Raw genomic sequence first — 17032 nt, 5'->3', positions numbered from 1 at the left:
CTGCATACATCAGCTATGACTGCATACAACTATAAACCCTCAAATAAAGGAATATTCAGACTCAGCTGCCAATTACAGTCTTCAGCACTGGAACAAATTTCACCCCCAGATTCGATCTGAACCCAAGCCTTTACTAAGCCCTGTCAATGGGATTCCACTCTGCAGTAAGTGACAAGCAGGTAACCGGTTAACCAGTCCATGGAATAGTCCAGATGGTCACATTTTATATCATATTCCCTGCCTATAAATATGGCAGATCTCCAGTAATTCCCAACTTACACTCACTGTCCTTTACACACAGCCTTAACATTATGTTCTCTTTGCACTGGCAACCAGACTGGAACAGTACATTTTTTATTAGATTATACACACTTTTCAGTCTTCACTGATGAGGTGCTTTGTTCACTTTTAGTTTCTATGAACATATCAACAATAAAAGGAAATATTTTTGCATATGCTATCTTCTAAACAGTCAGGGAAATTCAAGTCCTGTAAGGCCTCTAAAATACTATTGCATTATAGCTTTCATGTTATCATAGAGTATCCTGAGTTGGAAGGGAGCCATGAGGATCATCAAGTCCAACTCCCGAATCCACACAGGGCAACCTAAAAGTTAAAACAGATGCACAAGAGCATTGTCCAAACCCTTCTCGAATATGAACACAAGGGGTCACAACCATTTCTCTGAAGAGCTTGTTCCAGTGCTTGGCCACCCTCTCAGTGAAGAGTTTTTTCCTAATACCCAATCTGAACTTCCCCTGATGCAGCTTTAAGGCATTCCCTCATGTCCCACCACCAGATACCAGAGAGCAGAGATGAGCACCTCCCTTTCCTCTCCCCTTCATGAGGAAGCTGTAGACAAAGATGAGGTCACCCCTCAGTACCCTCTTCTCCAAGCTGAACAAACCCAGTATCTTCAGCCCCTTCTCCTAAGTCATGCCCTCTAGTTCTTTCACCTTCTTTGTTGCCCTCTTTGGGCACACTGTAGTATTTTCATATCCTGCTTATATTGCAAAGCCCAGAACTGTTGGTATATTTTATTTCATCAACAACCTCTGCCTTCATAACCTACCAATACATCAAGAACATTAAACAGGCTTTGTAGGTCATGAAGAAAGCACATTCCTTTAATCCAGAATATTACTACATGCCAAAATCCAACTAATTACCCAGCAACCTAAAGGACACGACACTAGAGAAGAACGTAGACAGATATAAGCAGAAGTAGCAGATTACAGCATTCCAAGAAAAATATAACATCACCCCAATTCCTGGCAAGAAGACGCAAGTGTTTCCTGAATGAGGAATCTCTAACATATTAATGGTAAGACAGTACAGTGTTCACTATTAAGAGATACACCCCTAAAATGTTGGGGCTTCCCCTCAGGTAACCCAACAGGAAAATACATGCAGTACCCTTTGAGTGTGGCCATGCAGACACAGCACTTCAACTCAACAAGATGCTGTAGCCTCCACGCTGTACTAGCAGAGCCCCAGCCCAAACAGCACCCTGTTTTAATATTTAACAGTTCAGCACACAGCTTAAATATACATAGTTACATGTGCTCACAGACAAGCCAGGCACGTGAAAACATGACATTACCTTAGAAAGGCTGAAAGACACAATTTCAACAAAATCTCAAAGAAAAAAAAGTTAGAAAGTCTGAATGACAGCAAAGTATTTCAGCATTCTTTACCTAAAAGTATCAAATATTAGGCTTATGTAAAATTTCAAATGTCTGAAAAATTGTAATTTCTAGTAGCACTTGCTACAAAGTTGAAGATTTTTTTTAATCTATCAATTTCATTTAGATCATGTATTAAACAGTATTTTCACTACTTATAATTTGAACTTTCCTTCATAGTTTTGAAGTTCATCAGCAAACACAAGGTTGACAGAGGACTTGAGAATCACCATAACTTATATAGAACTCTAGCGCAAGTGCATATTCAGGTACCAAAAAAACAACATCAAAAACATATTAATGCATAGTTACAACACCCAAACAAACATGAACTATGCTTTTACACCAGCAGAGGAAGAAACGTAACCACTGCAGAAGCCTCCAGAAAGTCTGTCTCATTTGAAATTAATAGTGATAAGTATTTTTCATCGATGTGAATTTATCTGTGCATACTGCTGTGTAAATGAACAGCGTTCAACAGAGCTTAACGACAAAAAATTATTCTATAGTTTCTATATTGGGCAGATTTCCACAACAGGGATGTGCAATAAAAGCCAAAGGAACAGTGAAATAGATTTATGATTTATGGAACTAGAGAGAAAACAAGCCAGGCTGTAATTCTGTACACAGCATTTGAAAATCTTTTTTCTTCTTGTCCTGGAGAAAAACACATTTCATTCAACCAAAAATTCTGGTTTTGACAGATTAATGGAAGTTACAACTGCCTTAGCGTAGACTACTTCTATTTATATCAATTATGATGACTGTAAAATATGAACACTGAACAGATTCAAATTACCACTGATATCTATACTTACTTTATCTTTGTCACTTAGCAGCATTTTAAAGGTTGCATCATATCATGAAGACTATTATAAAACCTAAGTATCTACAGAATGTAAGATTAATTAAAAAACTAAAGCAAAAATACCTGCATGCCAGCCACATCCAAGACACTTATTTTAGTTACATTACTATGTTCACTAATGTTTAGCCAACTCTCTAACTCAGCACTCAAGAGTCCATGTCAGTTCTTGCCAGTACTTCTTACCAAAACAAGGACGTTTGCAGTTATGAAGGTTTAGAAGAAAACCTACGCATTAAGTATAATCTGTCTGATAGTATACAAGTGATGGGGAAATATTTTTCTATTGGTTTTATTGTAGAATGACATCTGTGTTTAACACAAACATGAACCAAGTTCAACCTGAATAACATTCAATTTTTCTGCTTCTGAAAAATATGTATTTTAAAATACAAAATATTAACTCAGTGTTGAAGTATGCCTTCGAGTGGCACGAGTATAATGAATATTCAAAAATAAAATATTAAATACATTTGGCATAAAGATGTCCTACACTTAACAGAAACACACATTGTTCCCATCACTGTATTAGGCTACCAAATCTCTGTAAGAATAGAGATGATATTTGTAACCAATAGGTAGGAAGCAGCTCCAAGGGTCTTGAAAAAAAAGAGTAACTAAAAAAATCTGCTAAACAAGAGAGGTCCAAAAAATAAAAAAAATCCCAAACACATACAGTGATCAAATCTAGACCCAGAAAACACCATTAGTTTAATGGCAGAATATTTAAGTATGAGAAAGGAAAAACTAAATCGCAATGTGTTTAAATTCAGAACACCTGTAAATCCCTAACACAAATAAATTTAGATATGTTTTTAAAAAAAAAAAAACAAACAAGCAAATCCAACAAATGCTTAATAAGCCTTCAACAAAAATTCTCCAGCTATCTCACCTGCCAAAAATAAAGAAATTCAACAAGATAAGCTCCTAGTTTACATCTTAAATGAGCACGAAGACTTCCATTTTGATCTCCAGCTGTTTCTACACACAAATTTCTTAATTTCTTCCCAAATGTTGTGTTTCCCCTTTTTGCTGAGGAAAAAGAAGTGACATCTATCAGCACCTAAAAATATTTCAGTTCTCCAAGTTTCCAAGAGAGGGGTGAAAAACAACAGTGCTTTTCCAGTTAAAAACACCACCCCAGTGCAACATTTCAACGGCTTTTACAACAGCCTGGCTTCTGAACAGTTAGATCTAAATAACAGCAAGTGTGCGGGAATGCACTCACAGGTTAAAGTTGAATAAATAAATCTAGTGTAACTTCAGGTTATTTTCATTATTACCTCTAAGGGTAGACTAAGTTCTCAGGGGAGAATGAAAGTGCTATAGCAGTTCTGCTACAGAGCTAGGGTTCAAGATGCCTCAATTTAATTCTTAGTCTAGTCACCAGTTTTCTTACACTACAGGTATTCTGTATGCAAGTCTTCCATATGGAGAAGTTATCAATACTCACCCTCTACCTCTTTCTTTGCTAAGAGAATAAGCAGTTATAATCTGTGACCCATAGTATTCCTTGTACAAGGAAACTTCTGAAGGCAATGTACAGTTCTATGTAACACTGGAAGACATGTATTTGTAACCTGATCCTATTAATGATCTTCACATACTGAATGGCTTTAAGATTAGAGAACTAGGAAATAAGCCTGATAAAAGCAACTTCTCCCCATCAGTACTGTAAATTTGTATCTTTCTGCTAATAAGGTAATTAACAAAACTTAGTATTAACACCCACTGGACACCCATAGCCTGGTTAGTAACTTACACTAGTAGTGCAATTCACCTGATACACAGCTTGTAGCTCAATAGCCTATGCAAGTAAAAATAAAATAAAAAGAAGTCATAATAACGAATACAAGATGTCCAAAAATTTTAATTGAAGCCACACATGAATCAGGAAGATACCAACACATCACCTTTGAATTAAAAAAAAAAAGCCAAAAAGTGATGTATTATACAACGTACATCAGATTCAAGCTCAGCTACAAGAGCCATATCAAGTGAACACCAACTAAAGACAGGCCTGAAAGAGCAGACTGCAATTAACTGCAATAACATTTCTTGATCATTCCTCACTAAAAGCAGTCAGGAGAGCTCTGGAAGACGGTGCTATGGGAGAGCTCAAAAGAACAAAAATTTAACTGCATATATTTATTATCTTGCATCACGAGTCCTCCACTTAGTTCTCTCAAGGCTCTCTCCCACTCCAATTAGTGCAAATTACACCAAGATGTAATCGTCCATGCAGGAAGTTTAATCAACAAGGGAAGACTTGCAAAGGCATGAAAGCTAACTCACTGTCCAGGTGACATTGATACCATGACTTAAAGACCCAGCTACCGTCAGCTCTTCTGGAATTCTTCACTGAAGTATCTGCTCTGGTTTGGTTTTTAGAAACCCTGTCCTGCTAATCACTGTATATAAGAAACTTCAAAATAATACTCCTATCATCTGTCAGATGATGGCTTTTCTTCCTCTTTCCTCCATACAGGAACACTGCCTGCAGACAATGTTATTCTTGCTTCAGTGAAATATATGGCATGTACCTTCTCACTGAAGAATAAAGTAAATAAACCCGAGCTAAAGTAGTCACACCAGTGAGCAGCTGGCCTGTAAGAAGTTTATATTACTACTCCTAAAATCATAATCCTTTGAGGCATGTTGTACAGACAAGGCATATACTGAAAATAAAGCAGGTTTATGCTGCTATTAACTATGAAATGTCATATATGTTGTGCCATATAAATCAAACATGAAGCCTCAATAACTTATTCCTACTATGAAAGTCCCTTTTTAAAGCACAAGCAATTCTATTTCTGACATATAAAGTCATCTTTTATTACCTCCATGGACAAATAGGAAGATTAGCAAAGACCACACAGTTTCAGTAACTATTGTGTATAATCAAGACTATTGTTTCAGTATCTATCCAATTAAAAAAATGTTTTCTAATTTTTCTTTATTTGAAGAAAATAGCCATGGAAAAGGAGAAGATGACCTGTTCAATTATGTGTTATTTCATGTACCATAAAACCTCTGTTTTCACCACCTAATAATTACGTTCACACTGTCACTAGCAATACAAACACAAAACTAATTTTCCAGCAAGCAACAGGAAAAGTCTGCTTTGCACAACTCATCCCCAAAATTCAGCTGAAAATAAAAGGAGCTTCCACATTGCTCAAAGGGAACATGGTCTGGTCCTGGTTTCAGCTGAAGAGCTGCAGCTAAAACATCCTTCTTACAGGACTTATTGAAAGCCACGTTTTTCCTGAGTACAAACGATTTAGGACCTTTATTTAAGTGTAGGCAGATAACTGTCCTGCCATCTTAGTGTATTTTCTTATGATGAGAACTCAAAGGCAAAAGTAAGCTGTAATTGAACGCAACACCTACCAAAGCTCAGTTCCACCGCTCAAATATGGGGTTTAATCTTGAATCTTTAAGTTTGCAAGCACTATAACTTTAACACAACAGATTTACAACTTGAATATCAGTCTAAATAATTATTCTGTATCATGTCAACCTCCATATATTAGAGACCACACAATTTCACATCTGAGCTACAGATCACTGTAGCGTGGGAGAGCAAGAACTACAGCCTTATTCCATTACTTCATTCCCTTCTTCAAGCACACACGCTATTAATGACTATGGAAAACACTGTATCAGGCAAATTCAAAACAACAGTCTGTCTCTCATAAATGTAATTAAAAATGTTACGTTTGTATGAGACAGACTGTTGTTTTGAACAACAACAACAAAAAAAAATCAGTCTGGCATGATACACAAGGCAAAATTACCTCCTCCTTGTCACCTTCAGATTACAAGCCTTGAAGCTCCTGGCTGCTTTCGTAATTTGCCCCCATCTTTTTCTAATAGTTCACAAAAGAAGCACAGAGAACCACAGCTAGACAGCTTTTTCCTATTGCTGCACAAACAGCCTACAAACTAAACCATTTGTGCTTTGAAGTACTTTCTATCAAGGAATCTCACAACCGCAACCAATAACCCATCACTCAAGTACTGGCCCCACTTCACAAACTGTTGCTCAGTCTGAGACCTTGTTGCTCAGTCCTTCTGTTAGTTATCTGCAGAGATGACTGAATTGGACCAGAAACGACAAGAAAGAGAATGAGCATTTCTTAGCCACTTTTCAGATAGCGTTAGACATTCAGCAGTTGCAATAAATCCCTGCCTTCACACGCCTGCACTCACTCAGACTCCCAGCTTCTTCTCAGCGGCACATTCACTTATGAAGTGGGAAAAATCCGATTAATCTGCAAAAAAACACGAGTAGAAAAAAAAAAAAAAGGAAAGAAGGGGGGGGGCGTTTAAAAGTTCCTGAGCCGCCAAGGTCTCCCAGCGCCCTTCAAAGCCAAAGACGATTATTTTTAAGTACTTGAAGACCGCTGGGCATCAGAAGAGACCTGCCGGTGTCACGGCTACGAGTCGGGGAAGAAGCGCCCCCCGGACTCGGCGGTTCTCGGAGCTGCTCCGACCGGGCTGCGGGGAACACGACGCCCAGCTCCGAGAACCGCCGAGTCCGGGGGATGGGAGTGGGGGGGGGGCGGCTCTTCCCCGACCGAGCTCCCCCCCAACATCCCCCCCCGAGACCCGAAAGGGGACGCGGCCCGCGGCTCTGGGGACCGGCAAGGGGCCGAGGCCGGCAGGGGGGCTCGAAACAAAGCTTCCCCGCTCCCGGCTGAGGCGGGAGGGCCCCGGGACGGGTAGCTCAGCCCGGCCCCGAGCTGCCCTCACCGCGGCCGTGAGGAGAAAGGCGACGCCACCGCTGCGCTGAGGGGGCTCCCACAGGGCAACGACGGGATTATCCGGTAAGAGACCGTTAAAAAGCGGTTGCTCCCCTCTCAGCGCCCCTCCCGGCGGTGGGGTAACGGACCCCCCTCAGCGCCGCCGCCCTCCTTCCTCCCTCCCTCCCTCCGCCGAGGCGGGAGCGGGGTCCCGCACCCACCTGCCGCCGTGCTCCATCCCAACCCACACGGCCGCCGCTCGACCGCTCCAGCCGCCGCCGACCGCCTTCGCGGGCTAAGCCTCCGCGCCCCCCGCCGCCGCCCCGCCCCTTAGCCTCAAGCCCCGCCCCCCTCGGCCTCCCTTTTGACCCGTGCCGGGAGGGGCGGGGCAAGGTGCGCCAATGGTAGCCGGCGCTTGGCTCCACACACTGCTGATCGGCGTGAAAGACGCCCAATCAAAATGCCAGACGGGTGGGGGGGGGGGGGAGAGCTGTCAATCAGCGGCCCCTACCTGGGGTTCACAAGAGGCCGGACGCGGGGGAGGGGAGTTTCCTCCCGCTGACCGGCGCGGCAGCTCGTTCCATCCCCCACCGCCGCCCTGGGCCTCGCTCCCGCCGCTCGGTGGGGTCGCCGGACCGCCCCCTTCCCCGGGGCTGTGGAGGCTGCCTGGCGGCTGTCTCCCCCTCAACATCCTCAGGAGCAGTCCCTTCTCGCCCCGGCGCCGCGCCGGCCTCGCCCCCGCACCCCCACAGGCGCCTCAGCAGCCTGACCCCGCTGCTGGGGTCCCCCTGCCCTCAGGGCCGCTCTCCCCTCACAGGCAGGGCCGGGGTGCGGGCCTTCGGGACCCTGTCACGCTTCTCCCGGCTTCAGGGCGCTCATCCCAGTCCCCCGCAGCCATGGGGGCCGTCTTGGGTTTCCCCCAGCCTTCCTGGTTGCTAATGGGGCCTGCGCTGTCATCCACCCGCCGGCATGGCCCCTCATCCGCCTGGCCGGGGCCTCTGCCCTCATCCCCCACTGGCATCACCCCTGCCCTTTGCCGGCCTTTCCCACACGATTCCCGCTGCATCCAACTTCGGGTCCAGGCCCTAAAGGGAGTCACGTTAGTACCGACAGGCAGCCGCACGCCGGTGGGGCTGGCTTCTGGGAGGGCGGCGGGGGTCTTTGCCCCGCTGGGCGGGGTGTGTTGTGAGGACCGCAGCTGCTGGCCCAGCCCCAGCAATGTCCCCCTCCCCTGCTCTGCCGGAGATGTCATGTTGTCCTTTGTGGTTAGCCCTGTAACAGGGGCTTTGTTGCTCACTGCAAAGCCTTTAGAAAAAAATTAAATCGGACTTTATCATGTGAATGAGATTTCGGGGTTAGAATAATCACCGAATTTTCATGGCCTGGGGCACTTCAATAAATAATCACAGATGAAAGCAGAGGTTATCAAACACCGTCTCGAGTCAATCGTGTTTGGCAACTGAAAGTTTACTGAACTCAAACCCAGTTGCACCACTGGCTTCAGCTATCCACACTTCACCTTACGGCAAAGACACGGGCTCACACGCACCTCCTTTTCCCCAAAAATAATACACAGTACTGCTATTAATTTTAGAAAATTTTTTTGTGCTTAAGATACCGATACTGGTCGTGGTAAGACGCAGCAGCTGAGAATCACTGCTGTAATCACTCAAGGTTACACAACAATAAGCTGCAAGGCAGCTTTGAAGTGCGGATGGTGACAGTTTTATGATCACTAGCAAAGCAAACAGAAAAGAAGCCATTAAGTAACATAACCCTAAAAAAAGGAAGCAGCAGTCTTTTTACTCAGCATAAGGACTCACTAAGACAAAAATTCTAAAAGGAAAATAGTCTCTAGGTTTTGAGAAAAGGTCGTTCTTTTCAAAAGGAGAGTATTTTCCCTAAAACGTGTATGCAGCAAGAGGAAACTCTTCAGACTGTAAAATAAAACGGAGGAAAATGACCTGGCGTTGCTAAAACGCAGCTGCATTTATGCTCATTCAGTGATGCTTTTTTCATACTGAAAATGTGATCTTGAGGTTTGAAAAATATTAATTTCAAACAGACATATCACTACCAGTAATTTTTTTTCTGTTCAATCAATAGAAGTAAGGAGTCTGTGTGACGCAAGGTATTAATGAACACTTATTTCATTCCAGCTGCTTTCCAGGCTCTTGGATTCCTTCTCAGCTTTCATTTTTCTCCTCTGTATTCATGACATTTTAAATGCTGTTTTAATAACATCTACATCTTGTAAAAAAAGAACTGAGGCAGAGCTTTATTATGGCTGTTTTGACCTTGCCTTAGAATCTGCAAAAAAGGCAAATCTGCCAAACACTTTGCATTTAATCTGTACTGAGTTTCCATCAAGAGACAAAAAAAAGGTGGTTAAATTCTCTGCAAGGGATAATTCAATTGTTATTTTTATTGAAATCATGCTTCAGAAAAGTCCTCTGAAGGCAGTAGGTTCAGGTTTAGACTGACACACCAAGAGATGTCCAGGATTGATCTTTCTCCCATTAATTTCACTTGAAGACAGAAGCAGGCTTCAGAGAGTAATGAAAAGGGAGGATTATTAGAGACTGAAGCCAAGACGAGTTAGCGGAAGTGAACATGACATTTTTTTAATATCTGATTATAATATCACTGGCTTAGATCAAATTTATAAGGACCTCCTTTTCTTGAATGGTTAGTTTCACTAAAAAAGGTACAGCATAAGAAGAATCAATATTTGAAAAGTCTGTTATACCTCTTGTTGCTTCCTGCTGAAGGGCATATTTCATGATACGGAAATCTTTTTGTCTTTCAGGAAACACAAAATTGCTGAATAATGTTAAAACAAATAGTGTTACGCAAATGATTTACAATGCCACCGATAATCATTACAGCATCTCTGATTATTAATGGGACATTGATGGGGCCCTGAAGAGTCTCTTGCTGAATCAGCTTCTTAAATAAATTGCTTTCCCTCCAGCCGCAGCCGCACCCCAGAGAAAGGGGAAACATGTCTTGACTAAAGTAATTGATTTAGGACAGCTAGCAGATACGTGCAATGCACAACATAAGATGCTTTGTTCACTACTACGTCTCTGTTGATGGACTTTATTTTCCATTAATGTAAAACTGTTTAGCCTTGATAAGTCTGCATACGTATTTCTCATACTCTTCATATTTTCAGTATTATTGATATTTCCATACTATTCATATTTATCAGGAGTATTTTCCTGAGACTATTAATTGTTTTGCTTTTTTTGTTGTTGTTTTCCTTCTAATATCCCTGGATCACTGGAATACTGAAAGACTAGCAAAGTATATGAAACCAAGATGCAAGTAGATCCTCAAAGGAAACATTCAATATAAGTTCAAAGAGGCACTGTGTAATCAATCTTGAGAAAAAAAATGCAGGCAAACAAGAACAAAAGGAAGTCTAATAACTTTTCAAGACAGCTACTTTCATCAACTCAAGAAGAGTTGTAATTCTGCCAATTAATAGTAAGGTCCATTAACTGTAAGTCATAAAAACCGTTTGTTATGCAAAGCACTCATCTGTCTTTGCTGGCTCTGACACTTTGGTAGGGCAGTGTAGTAGGGCATCCTACAAAGCAGGGACTGATGATCTATAGCGGGAGTGGACGTAGTCTCTTAATGGTTTTACAGCATCATCAGTTGAACAAGCTCCCTTTTTAAAAATAAACACATGAAAGACATGATTCCAAGTTCCTCAGCAGATCAAAAAATGATATACAGAAAGCTGTAATTAGTAATAGACTGTTGGTTTAGCAGCTGTACAATGCAGGACGCAGCTAGGACTAATGGGATGAAGCTAAGAAACAAGAACCATGGGGTGAATATCTGATCTGAAAGAAGAGAAGAGAAGGTCAGCTCTCAAGGATAGTTAGAGTCCTACAAACAGGACAGTCTGTAGTGTTTCAAAGTGGGCTGTACCAAAAACACTTTTCCGTCAGCTAAGGATGAGCTAAATTTTATTTCTCCTCTTTGGATTCACTGTAGACATATGCTTGTTAAAGACCCAACAGTCCTTTCCTAAACTTCTGTGCCCTGTTGTATTATGATTGACAATCATAACAGAGATTTAATGTCAAAGGCGGAAAGAAAATCTCTTACTAGGTAAAAATAGGCTCTCCTGCATAAAAATAAAAAGGTAAGGAATAGCAACATGTTGCTCAGTGTCAGAGGATTTATGCAGCTCAGTTCTGGGAAGTCCCTAGCTGCTTTCACACTCTACTGAGCCCATAAACAGACATGGATATTGAAAAATTCGTTATACTATGTTTGATTGCTCTCAGCCTGATGTCCCATAGTTATTGGTAGCCTCACCCCATCTGATTTGTCTGTCTCTCTTGTAATATCATGGGTAAAGTTTACCAAGACAGACTGCAATCATCCACTTTCTACTGACTTTCAGCATGAGGATATCATCTAGCTCCCCTATGTGCCTTTAGAAACCTCTCTTCTCTTCCATAGAAGCACACAAGAGTGAGTGCATCAGCGTTGTACTCCACGAACATCTTTGACTTTGGGAAAGTCAGGGGGACAGTTAGACATGAGCAGAGCATGAAGATAAGCTATCTGACCATCATGTGGCTTTGGTTTATATTTGAACCTCTGTGATTTGCCTTAAATATGAAGATACTTGGAATGACACATGGATGTGCAAAACTTCAGAGCCAAACCCAACCTTGTTCAAGATCTTGGAATGTCCCAGCAGCATCCCACCTCTTTGGACGGACGTTAGCTGCAGTCTAGGGTGTAAGGTAGGCTAAGGGAAGAATAATGAAGGAGATGGCAGTGATGAAAGGGTTAGTTACATTAAATGATTTTCCATCTTTTTTATTCAACTATAAAAATCATGGTGGGTGCCACTAAAAAATATGCTCCTGGAATTGTTAGGAAGAGGCATATTCCATATCAAACAAGCATGGGGAATACAATCAAAAATGAATACAAATACAAAAAATTTGAAAGCATCCCAGTCTTTCAACCATACAAGTATGCATAACTCATCAGAATAAAACTGTCATGGGAACACCTTAATTACTGACCTCAATGTCAGTCCTCACAGGACTGCCAGGTCCTGCCTCACAGGAATCAGCCTCTCTATATGCACAGCCATTTATCAGCCCGCTCTTAAGTTGCAGTCTTTTCGTGGCAGGGACCAAATGTGTGCATAAATTTGCACAACAATGAGCATAAAATGCTTCTGAACTTTCCCTGGCCCAAGGTATGAGGCCTCCTCTTTGGAGTCCTATGACAAGTGCACTGCTGTATCCTGTTATATGGCAGGGGAGCGACACAAGGCCGGTAAGACTGTCTCCGTTCCTCACAGCACCTTGCCAAGGAGCACATTTTCTAGTTGAGATGCCCCTCCCCAACGCCTTGACCCCAGCTCTTAGACGCAGCTGGATCACAAGTTAGCCTTACCCAGTGGACTCAGCATCTGGTGTCCCAGTGAGTAAGAAGCTGAGATGTAAATGCTTGAGGTACAGAGGTAACAGTAAGAGAGCAACAGAAGGAAATTAAATGCATGAATCTCATATTGTTTGGATGAAGTGAGACAGATTTTTATTGAGCCCACCCTTCAAAAATATATGTAAATTAACTGCAAATAGAAAAGTTCACACTAAAATTAAATAGGGAGAGTAGTGATTGAGACACAGAAAATGGGGCCAAAATGACATCTTAATGTACTCTCCTGTGCCAAGGCTGAATGAGAGATATACGAATATGGATTGACGTATGTTTGATTATTTTAAGATATTTAATACAAAGCCTCTAGAGAATTTTAAACAATTCTCTAATCAGGGAATTCCACAGTTTCCTCCTGCATTCTTGCCTAGTGTTTATTGTTATAAAGTTTTTACTAATGTCTAATGTAACTCTTCCATGATGTAATTTTAGCGCGTTCTTTTCTCATGCTATCCACAATGGATTTGGAGAACAGATGACAACCCATGATTATTTGAAGGCTTCTCACATCTTTCCAGTCATTCATTCAATAAATTAAGCTCCTAGCTCTTTCAGTCTTGCCTCATAGGGCATGTTTTCTAATTCTCTGGTCATTTTCCTTTCTTTCTTTTGGATTGCCTCCACATTTGCTGAAGTTCACTGCACGGAACTAGACACGCAACACTCAATAGCAAAGCTGCATGTTTGTTTTTACTGTAATAGTACGACATTGTTGATACATATTCCACTTGTGAGTCACTGTAACCTCAGCATCTTTTTCAGCAAAACTTCTGCCTAGTCAGCTGTTTCCCATTCTGTGTTAATGCACTTGATTTTTCCAGATTAAGTGCAGACCTTGCATTCTCCTTTTTTGAAGTTCCTCCTGGTTTTTTTGACCAGCCGTCCCATGTGTCAGAATCATTTTGATTGCTACTCCACCAGGTTTGTGACATCTGAAAATGTGCTAAACATACTTTCTACTTCATCATCCAGGTCACTGAAGTAAATATGAAACATTAGAAAACTCAAGACACATCCCTGGAGGATCTCAGCCAAAAGTTTTCCATGGTAACAGTTAACTTTTGGTAACTATTCTCTGATTACTGCTTTCCAAACAATCTTCTCCAGCTTCTTAAAAGAATGTCATTCAGACACGTCAGATAGCAATGTCTGATTACTGCTTTCCAAACAATCTTCTCCAGCTTCTTAAAAGAATGTCATTCAGACACGTCAGATAGCAATGTAAAAAACCTCTATCTATACCAACATTTTCGAGGGAGCTGAAGTTAAACATTTCCTTAAAATTCATGTTTGTATCGAAGTTGATTACTTCTCTCTTGTAGCTAGTATAGAACACTTATGTTTGCACGAGACACAAAATGTTGTTTCAGAATTGTTAGTGGAAGCCAGGCATTTTGCACACCAGGCAGGCAGAAGTTGGATTTTCACTCCTGTAAGGCCCTTAGATTTTGAGCGTCGGTAAGTAATTTGTATTTGAGTGTTTGCTTACATGACTGAGGGTCAACATCACTTTTACACAGATTGGAAGGCCTCCTTCCATCTCTAATGCTCCAAATTATCACTTCCCTATGCTTCCCCAGTATCCCTCAGTAACGCATCTGGCAGTATTGCATTCATTGAAAATATTATCCCAAAGTTGAGCAATGAGTTAGATGATACTACAAAATTTTGCCTAGACTCTATCAGGAGTATGATATTATCACTGTAAAGACTGACCAGTGATACCTCGTATGAGAGAGAGGGACTTTTGCTGTCTTCAGTGGGCTTCGATACCCATTCTACCCCCTCAAACAGCTGTATTGCTCTAAATATATTTTTTCACCATAAGCCCTTCTTCAGCAGCTCCAGCCGCTATAGACGGAGCTCCTCTTTTGAGCAGCCCTCTGGTGAAAGAAGATGCATTGAATAAGGCAGAGCTCAATGAAGACCAAGATTAAAAGCAAAGTTATTTCCTGCTTCAGAAGTAATAGTGATTGTGCCTTGATCAAAAAAACCACTAGCTGTTAATTTTGAAAAATAATCAGGATGAAAGTTAGATCTTCATCCAAGTATTAAAATAGCTGAAATGCTGTCAGTTTGAAAGACCAGCTTTCTAAAAATAAATAGAGATGAGATGGGTATTTGAAAACCAACCAACTTTTTTACAAGGCAAAGCTTTATGCATAATTAATATGTCACTGGGGGATTTTTCAGCAAATAAATACAAAGCTAAACTGTTTAATTATCAAGATAATTTCAGCAACTTATTAATGCTTCTTCTGGTAGGACAGATTTCTGCAGTAGTCTGGAATGTTAGTGCAATTATCTAAAGCTGAGATACAACTGATAGTTTAAAATTTAGAGCTTGAAAACAGGGAGGGGGGAAAGGACTTATTTTCATAGACATGCTTTTAATCTTGAAAAATACAATCTTTTTTGTAATGAATTTTGAAGTGCTGTATTTGTTGGATTTCTTTTGTGAAGCATATTCTTTAATTGTCCTTAACAACAGAGCTGAGCTTCGGTATGTGAATTCTCTAGCTTTTATTCTTCTCTTTGGCTGAAGCTAATACAATTTATCTATGTTTTACATTCGAAACCAAGGGAAATCATGCTCTTCCTCAAAACACAATGCACATTTCATTATGCAAGGTTGAAAAGCAATCACCGTGTTAGGTTTCCATCTTGCACATTATATCCTAAGCCTTCTGTTGTCTCCAATTACACTTGTGTACCCACAAACCATGAAGCATGAGTCTCTTCAGATATCGGTCATGAGTTCAGTCCTGACGACTGCAAAGCTCCCTTGCCCTTGTGTTATTGTAGGACCTTTTGGCTGAGCTACATGGGGCTTTGAAAGTTCCACCTGTACTTTCTGAGTCAGTACACTCATTTCTTTGCAGGATGAAACCATATATTAAAAGAGCATGAAAAGTATCATTTTCTGTGAGTCTTAACTCTGCCTGAAATCTGCATGGATGCCTACAGTCTTCAGGGAAGATGCCTACAGTTTCCATTCTTGTATACAATTCATATACAGTTGCCCCAATGCACAAGCAAATCTTATCCATGCGCATGCAAACTGGAATAGGCAAGAGGCATTGCCCTGCACTGTGAGTGCTTGGTGTGTCAAAAGGAACAGGAGTGCGAACTCCCAACAGTAATTAAGCCTTGCTGGGAAATCGAGCATATGTCATATAGAATAGGCTGTCTCTTCTGTTTTCCTTCACTCCCTCCCCCCCTCAGCTCCGTTTTGAGTAGAAAGGAATCAAAATACAGAGTGAGGGGGATATTTTAAGTAAATCTTAACAGCAGCTTTTCAATTGTAGGAAAATCTGTTGTTTGGATAACAGCATTAGAGGAGGAATTCCTAACTGATACAGGAGAGAAAGAAAAACAACCACAGCAAGACAGAACAAAAACCTGTCAGAATAAAGAAATCTTAGTCAACCCACAGAAAGGGCGACAGGGAGGGTCTATGAAAGGAAGAGAGAGGCAGAGCCCTTATGCAATGTAGATGCTCAGGGACACAATGCAGAAGGGAGAAATAGAAGCTCTTTGCTCGTTTGGTTTTAGCCGGAAACGGAGATGGCTGTCTATCCTACCATACATCAAACCAGTCTCCGGAACTCCGGAACAAAAACAGTTCAATACAGACTGTCTGCAGCTATGTCTTTTTGATTCTCCTTTTTTAACCAATGCCTCATGGGAAACCTCCCCCGCCTCCCCCCAGAAAAGTCAGTTTAGAAACAACTGACATTACATAGCATATTTTCCTCATTATAAGGTACTTAAAGAACAAGAAAAAGCCATCTGCTGTAACTTGGCTGCCCTTTCCATTTTAGGTTAATCCACATTTCTGGCTTTTTCATCATCATTCCCAATTAAATCTTTCTCCAAAACAAATTTGGATGGGTTTACAATTTTTATTTAAACCTCCTTATTCCAGTCCTTTTGGCAGGGTATCTGACAATATCTTCATATCTTATATGAACTATTTCTGCCTAAACTTTGTACACATAACTGATCTTCCATTTTTAGATGGATCCCTGGGGAAAAGGACCCCAAACTCCCGTGTGACTAATAACCCCTGCTTTGTGCTAGATGCTGAAATACAATGGCATCATAGCATATCTTGAATTTTAAATACTTCCTTCTATAGTTCTTGCGTGGAACTTTCTGTTCACTTCCACTTTACGTTTCTTGGAGGCTACTAGAAGAGGCTGTTGTATTGTGCTTTGTACAGGCAGAGAATTGCACTATGTCCT

The 17032-nt window shown here is 41.3% G+C and overlaps 1 protein-coding gene across 2 annotated transcripts in view; it reads right to left on the bottom strand.

Annotated features, from left to right (window-relative positions):
* The window catches only part of WASF3 (WASP family member 3), a 75488-nt gene extending 67890 nt beyond the window's left edge, over nucleotides 1-7598 (bottom strand). For both annotated transcript variants that reach the window (XM_054194357.1, XM_054194365.1), the window contains exon 1: nucleotides 7520-7598. The gene's annotated coding sequence lies outside the window, so the exon portion shown is untranslated. The remainder of the gene's footprint in view (nucleotides 1-7519) is intronic.
* Between the last annotated feature and the right edge of the window lie 9434 nt (nucleotides 7599-17032).

This window comes from Rissa tridactyla, chromosome 1 (genome assembly GCF_028500815.1).
Source record: "Rissa tridactyla isolate bRisTri1 chromosome 1, bRisTri1.patW.cur.20221130, whole genome shotgun sequence".
Classification (NCBI taxonomy): Eukaryota; Metazoa; Chordata; class Aves; order Charadriiformes; family Laridae; genus Rissa; species Rissa tridactyla.
The sequence above is the reverse complement of the archived record's forward strand: the minus strand, read 5'-3'. Positions and strand labels throughout refer to the sequence as shown.